At 37.7% G+C, this 7442-nt stretch overlaps 1 non-coding gene across 1 annotated transcript; it reads left to right on the top strand.

Annotated features, from left to right (window-relative positions):
* Positions 1 to 949: 949 nt before the first annotated feature.
* On the top strand, positions 950 to 1060 carry LOC118619387. Its single transcript, XR_004957169.1, has one exon. It is a non-coding gene; the product is annotated as a U6 spliceosomal RNA (small nuclear RNA).
* Positions 1061 to 7442: the final 6382 nt, after the last annotated feature.

The raw sequence follows: 7442 nt of genomic DNA, 5'->3' as shown, positions 1-7442 counted from the left end.
TGGTGATTTGTGTCCTTTACAAAGAAACCTTATGAAGCAGACATTTTGAAGATGGCCATGTACCTGTAAAAACTGGTGTCATCGTGTTACTTAGCAGCATCCACTGACAGAGAAATCTCACAAATTTAAGATGTTTATGATTAAATAAGAAAATAAATTATGCTCCAAACTTTTGACTAGAGGTGGGTAGCAAAGAATGACTTGTAAATAGCTCATCTTTTTGTATTAGAATAGCTAAGCTTCTAGAGAAACACATTTGGAATACCTATGTGTTATTCATTCTATGTGCTATTTCAAAAAATAATATTGTTGGAGATAGTAGATACATGATTCCTATTTTCTCCAATCTGACAAAATGCCTGCCTTTTAACTGGCTTCATTAGCTATTTACATTTTTTAAAGTTCACTAGTATTTCTAAAATATCTGGATTTGCTTCAACATTTTTACTGTATATGTTTTTCTTACATTTTAGTGTTTCTTTTTATTAAGTTGTGCTGTTTCTTTTTTTAGTATTGTTATTACTGCATATGTTTCTCTCTCTTGGTTGGGATGTTAATCACTGCATTTCTCTTCTTTTACTGTTGACCATTCATGTTTTACATGCATGCCTAACTTAACAGATCAAAAGTTAATATCTTAATCCCCCATCTGATCAGTACAAGAAGTTTAAACTCTGTTTTTGATCAACTCTTTCCATGGTATTACTTCCATGGTATTCTAGTTTCATTCTGCTCCTTTTTAAACCACCAAATTAGATATTATTTTTATATTACACAGGTGTTGTTTTTGTTTTTGTTTTTTTTAGCTTTACCAATATGGTTTGTGGTTTTGTTTCTGTGGGTTCCTTGTTGCACCTTAGACATTCCTGTGGGATCACTTCCCTTCTTCCTGAGGGACATCCTATTGATTCCTTTAGTAAAGGTTCAGTGGTGATAAACTCTCAGTTTTGTGCTCCCTTCGGCAGCACATACACTAAAATTGGAACGATACAGAGAAGATTAGCATGGCCCCTGCGCAAGGATGACACGCAAATTCATGGAAAAAAAACTCTCAGTGTTTGTTCATCTGAAAATATCTATCCTCATCCATGTAAGATGGTGAAAATTATGATAGAAGCAGGCTCTAAGCTGCTGTGGAATGTGGAAAGATGTAAATAAATGTTCCTAATGTGATTAGTGTCATTGATTTTTACCCAGACTTACCATCCAAAGTCTTAGGTTAGTAAAATCAATTTATTTGGGAGTTGCTGAGGGACAGAACAACCCTCAGGAAAAACTACTCAATAGTCTTATCTAAGAGGAAATGGTCTTCTCATTCTCAGCACTTTGAACATTCTATGCCTCTGATTTCTGGCTTCTGTTGTTGGTAATGAATGGGCAGTTCTTAGTTCTAATTACTGTTCCTCTGGAGGTCACTTGCCTTCTTGGTTTCTTTTTGTTCTTGGTATTCTATACTTTCTACAATTTGTCTGTAGTGGCTTTCCTTTTACTTATTCTAACATACTTTGTGTTTTCTCTACATGTGGATTTTTTTAATAAATATATATTTTTTTATTAATTTATTTTTGTTACAGATGTTACTCCTTTTTTCCCCATTGACATGCTCCTTCTCCCCATCCCTCCCACCCCATGCCCAGCTTTGTTGTCCATGTCCATCGGTTATGTGTACGTGCATGTAAGTTCTGTGGTTTATCTCTTCCTTCCCCCAATCTCTTCTGAGGGTTGTCAGTCTGTACCCTCCTACCACGTCTCTGGGTCTACCCTCAGACTGTTATGTTCATTATATTCCACAAATAAGTGAGATCACGTGATATTTGTCTTTCTCCGCTTGGCTTGTTTCGCTTAGGATAATACTCTCCAGGTCCCTCCAGGTCGTCCCAAAGGATAAGAGATCTTTCTTTCTTACAGCTGCATAGTACTGTATTGTGTATATGTACCACTGCTTTTTTATCCATTTGTCTACTGATGGACACTTGGGCTGTTTCCAGATCTTAGCTATTGTAAATAGTGCTGCTACAAACATGGGAGTACATATATTCTTTCTGATTGGTGTTTCAGGTTTCTTAGGGTATATTCCTAGAAGTGGGATCACTGGGTCAAATGGCAGTTCGATTTTTAATTTTTTGAAGTAACACCATATTGTTTTCCATACTGGCTGCACCAGTCTGCATTCCCACCAGCAGTGTATTAGAGTCCCCTTTTCTCCACACCCTCGCCAACACTTGTTAGATGATTTGTTGATGGCAGCCATTCTGACAGGTGTGAGGTGATACCTCATTGTTGTTTTAATTTGCATCTCTCTGATGATTAGTGATGTTGAGCATTTCTTCATAGGTCTCTTAGCCATTCGTATGTCCTGTTTGGAGATGTGTCTAGTTCCTCTGCCCTTTTTTTTTTTTTTTTAATCCTTACTTGAGGACATTTTTCCATTTTTTGTTCAGATAGAATGGGAAGGAGAGAGAGAGAGAGAGAGAGAGAGAGAGAAACATCGACATGAAAGGGACACATCGAGTGGCTGCCTCCCACACGACCCAACCAGGGCTGGGGACAAACTGCAACTGAGGTACATGTCCTTAGCAGGAACCAAACCTGGGTCTCTCTGGACCACAGATCAACGCTCTAACCACTGAGCAAAACTGGCCAGGGCTCTCTGCCCATTTTTTTAATTGGGTCCTTTGTCTTTCTTTTGTTGAGTTGTATGAGCACTCTATATATTTTGGAAATTAATCCCTTATCTGATGTATCATTGACAATTATGCTCTCCCACACAGTGGGTTCCCTTTCCATTTTGATGGTTGTTTCTTTTGCTGTGCAGAAGATTTTCAGTTTGATATAGTCCCGTGTGTTCATTTTTTTTCCTTTGTTTCTGTTGCCTTAGGTGATATATCAGTGAAAATTCTGCTGCGTATAATGTCTGAAATTTTGTTGCCTACATTTTCTTCTAGGATTTTTATGTCTTCACCAGTCACATTTAAGTCTTTTATCCATTTTGAGTTTATTCTTGCGAATGATGTAAGTTGATGGACTAGTTTCATTCTTTTGCATGTAGCTGTTCAATTTTCCCAACACCATTTATTAAAGAGGCAGTCTTTACTTCATTGTATGCTCTTGCCACCCTTGTCAAATATTAATTGAGCATAATGTCTGGGTCAATTTCCGGGTTCTCTGTTCTGTTCCACTGGTCTATATGCCTGTTCTTGTGCCAGTACCAGGCTGTTTTGATTACAGTAGCTTTGTAGTATAACCTGATATCTGGTATTGTGATCCCACCTACTTTGTCCTTATTTTTCAAGATTGATGTGGCTATTCAGGGTCTTTTTTGGTTCCATATGAAGTTTTGAAGTATTTGTTCTAGTTCTGTGAAATATGTCGTTGGTATTTTGATGGGGATTGCATTAAATCTATAGATTGCTTTGGATAATATGGACATTTTAATGATGCTAATTCTTCCAATCCATGAACAAAGTATGTGCTTCCACTTTTTTATATCTTCCTCTATTTCTTTTTTTCAATGTCCTGTAGTTTTCTGCAAATAGGTCCTTTACTTCTTTGGTTAAGTTTATTCCTAGGTATCTTAATTTTTTTTTTTCTACAATGGTAAATGGGATTGTTTTTTCAGTTTCTTTTTCTGTGAGTTCATCATTGGTGTATAAGAATGCCATCGAGCCCTGGCCAGTTTGGCTCAGCGGTTAGAGCGTCCACCTGTGGTCCGGAGAGACCCGGGTTCGGTTCCCGCTAAGGGCATGTACCTCGGTTGCAGTTTGTCCCCGGCCCTGGTTGGTCGTGCGGGTGGCAGCCACTCGATGTGTCCCTTCACATCGATGTTTCCCTCTCTCTCTCTTCCTCTTTCTCTCTCCCACTCTGTCTTAGCATTAAGAAATCGATGTCATTCTTTTTGTTTGTTTGTTTGTTTGTTTTTTATCCTCACCCGAGGACATTTTTCCATTTTTTTGTACACTCTGTCTGTACAAAAAAATGGAAAAATGTCCTCGGGTGAGGATAAAAAACAAACAAACAAACAAACAAAAAGAATGACATCGATTTCTTAATGCTAATTTTGTACCCTGCTACTTTGCCAAATTCATGTATTAAGTCTAGTAGATTTTTGATGGAGTCTTTAGGGTTTTCTATGTACAATATCATGTCATCTGCAAATAATGACAGTTTCACTTCCTCCTTTCCAATTTGGATCCCTTTTATTTTTTCTTCATGTCTGATTGCTGTGGCTAAGACTTCCAGTACTATGTTAAATAAGAGTGGTGAAAGTGGGTGTTCCTGTCTTGTTCCTGTTCTTAAGGGAAATGTTTTTAGATTTGCCCATTGAGTATGATGTTGGCTGTAAGTCTTTCATATATGGCCTTTATTATGTCGAGATATGATCCCTCTATTCCCACAATGCTGAGTGTTTTTATCAGAAATGGGTGCTGGATTTTGTCAAATGCTTTTTCAGTATCTATTGATATGATCATATGGTTTTTATCTTTCATTTTGTTTATGTGATGTATCACATTTATTGATTTGCAACTATTATACCAGCCTTGCATCCCTGGGGTGAATCCCACTTGGTCATGGTGAATCATTTTTTTTTTTTTTTTTTTTTTAATGTATTGCTGGATCCTATTTGCTAGTATTTTGTTAAGGATTTTGGCGGCTATGTTCATCAGGGATATTGGCCTGTAGTTTTCTTTCTTCGTAGTGTCTTTTTCTGGTTTTGGAATTAGAATTATGTTGGCCTCATAAAATGAGGTTGGAAGTCTTCCTTCTTCTTGAATTTTTTGAAATAGTTTGAGGAGAATGGGCGTTAGTTCTTCTTTGAATGTTCGATAAAACTCCCCCGTGAAGCCATCAGGGCCTGGGGCTTTTGTTTGCTGGGACAGTCTTGATTACATTTTCAATTTCCTTAGTTGTTATAGGTCTGCTCAAGTTTTCTATCTCTTCCCGGTCCAGTTTTGGGAGACTACATGTTTCTAGAAATTTTTCCAATTCACTTAGATTGTCGAATTTGTTGCCATATAATTGTTCATAGTAGCTGTTAATGATTCTTTGTATTTCTGTGGTGTCAACTGTTACTTCTCCTCTTTCATTTCTGATTTTGTGTATTTGGGTTCTTTCTCTTTGTTTCTTGGTGAGTCTAGCTAAGAGTCCATTAGTCTTGTTTATCTTTTCAAAGAACCAGCTCTTTGTTTCATTGATCCTTTACATTTTTTTTTTTATTTCTATGTCATTTATTTCTGTTCTGATCTATACTATTTCCTTCCTTCTGTTTACTCTGGGGTTTTCTTTTTGTTTGCTTTCTAGTTCTTTAAGTTGTGAGGTTAGATAGTCTATTCGAAGTTTTTCTTGTTTCTTGAGGTAGGCCTGGAGTGTTATGAACTTCCCTCTCAGAACTGCTTTCGCTGTATCCCATAGATTTTGTGCTGTTGTGTGTTCATTTTCATTGGTTTCCAGGAAGTTTTTAGTCTCTTCCTTGATCTCCTCAGTAACCCATTCATTGTTTAATAACATGCTATTTAGCCTCCCCGTGTTCAAATGTCTTTGTATGTTCTTGTTGCAACTGATTTCTAGTTTCATGCCATTGTGATCTGAGAAAATGCTTGATGTGATTTCAATCTTCTTGAACTTGTAGAGACTTAGTTTGTGTCCTAACATGTGGACTGTCTTTGAGAATGTCCCATGCGCACATGAGAAGAATGTGAATTCTGTAGTTTTGGGGTGTAATTCTCTGTAGATAGGTCTTAATCCATTTGGTCTAGTGCTTCATTTAGAGTCTCTGTTTCCTTGCTAATTTTTTGTCTAGAAGATCTATCCAGTGATGTCAGCAGGGTGTTGAAGTCCCCTGCTATGATTATATTGCTGTCGATTTCTCCTTTGAAGTCCTCCAGAAGATTTTTAATATATTTTGGTACTACTATATTGGGTTCATATATGTTTACCAAGGATATATCTTCCTGTTGGATAGATCCTTTCAATATTATGTAGTGACCATCTTTGTCTCTACTTATGGCCTTCATTTTGAAACCTATTTTTTCAGATATGAGTATTGCTACCCCAGCTTTTTTTTCTTTCCGTTTGCTTGGAAGATTTTTTTCCATCCCTTCACTTTCAACCTATGTGAGTCTTTTGTTGTAAGATGGGTCTCTCGTAAACAACATATAGATGAGTCATGCTTTCTTATCCAATCAGCTACTCTGTGTCTTTTTATGGGAGCATTCAGTCCATTTACATTTAAGGTGATTATTGATATGTACTTATTTATTGCCATTTTTGTTTAGTGTGGTTATATTTTTCTTCCTATTTCTTCTACTAATTACAGCAGTCCTTTTAACATTTCTTGCAGTGTTGGTTTGGTGCTAATGTATTCCCTTAGCCTTTTTTTGTCTGGGAAGCTCTTTATTTGACCTTCTATTTTGAATGATAGCTTTGCTGGATAGAGTAGTCTTGGATTCAGATCCTTGTTTTTCAATGACCTTGATTATCTCATGCTATTCCCTTCTGGCCTGTAGTGTTTCTTGTGAGAAATCAGCTGAGAGCCTTATAGGGGTTCCTTTGTAGCTAACCTGTTGCTTATCTCTTGCTGCCTTTAGGATTCTCTCTTTGTCTTTAATTTTTGACATTTTGATTACTATGTGTCTTGGTGTGGGCCTGTTTGGGTTCTTCTTACTTGGGGCTCTCTGTGCTTCTTGAACTTGAATGCCTTGTTCCTTCACCAAATTTGGGAATTTTTCTGTCACTATTTCTTCAAATATATTCTCTAACCCTTACTCATTTTTTTCTTCTTCGGGGACTCCTATGATGTGAATTTTTTTTTTTTTTTCCTCACCAGAGGACATTTTTCCATTTTTTGTTCAGATAGAGTGGGAGGGAGAGAGAGGAACAGAGAGAGAGAGAAACATCGATGTGAAAGGAACACATCGAGTGGCTGCCACCCGCACAACCGACCAGGGCCGGGGACAAACTGCAACCGAGGTACGCGCCCTTAGCGGGAACCAAACCCGGGTCTCTCAGGACCGCAGGCTGACACTCTAACCGCTGAGCCAAACCGGCCAGGGCCTATGATGTGAATATTATTATGTCCTCAGTTGTCCCACAGTTCTCTTAAGCTGTATTATTGTTTTTTGTTTGTTTGTTTGTTTGTTTTTGGTTTTTTTGGTATACACCCCTAGCAGGAACCGAACCTGGGACTCTCTTGTCTGCAAGCCGACACTCCAACTGCTGAGCCAAACCAGCCAGGGCATGTATTCCTGTGTTTAATTGTTTTTTTCTTTTGGTTTTCTGATTGGGTGATTTTTTCTACCCTGTTTTCTAATTCACTGATCAGGTCCTCAGCTTCCTCTAGTCTGATGTTTAGTGCTTCCAATGTGTTCTTTATTTCTTGTATGTCATTTTTCATTTCTTCCTGGTGGTTTTCATTCCCAATTGGTTGACTTTCAAGTTTCTATGTC

Source organism: Molossus molossus, unplaced genomic scaffold (genome assembly GCF_014108415.1).
Source record: "Molossus molossus isolate mMolMol1 unplaced genomic scaffold, mMolMol1.p scaffold_m16_p_6, whole genome shotgun sequence".
Lineage (NCBI taxonomy): Eukaryota > Metazoa > Chordata > Mammalia > Chiroptera > Molossidae > Molossus > Molossus molossus.
Note: the sequence above shows the minus strand (reverse complement) of the source record. Positions and strands in the feature narration are given on the sequence as shown.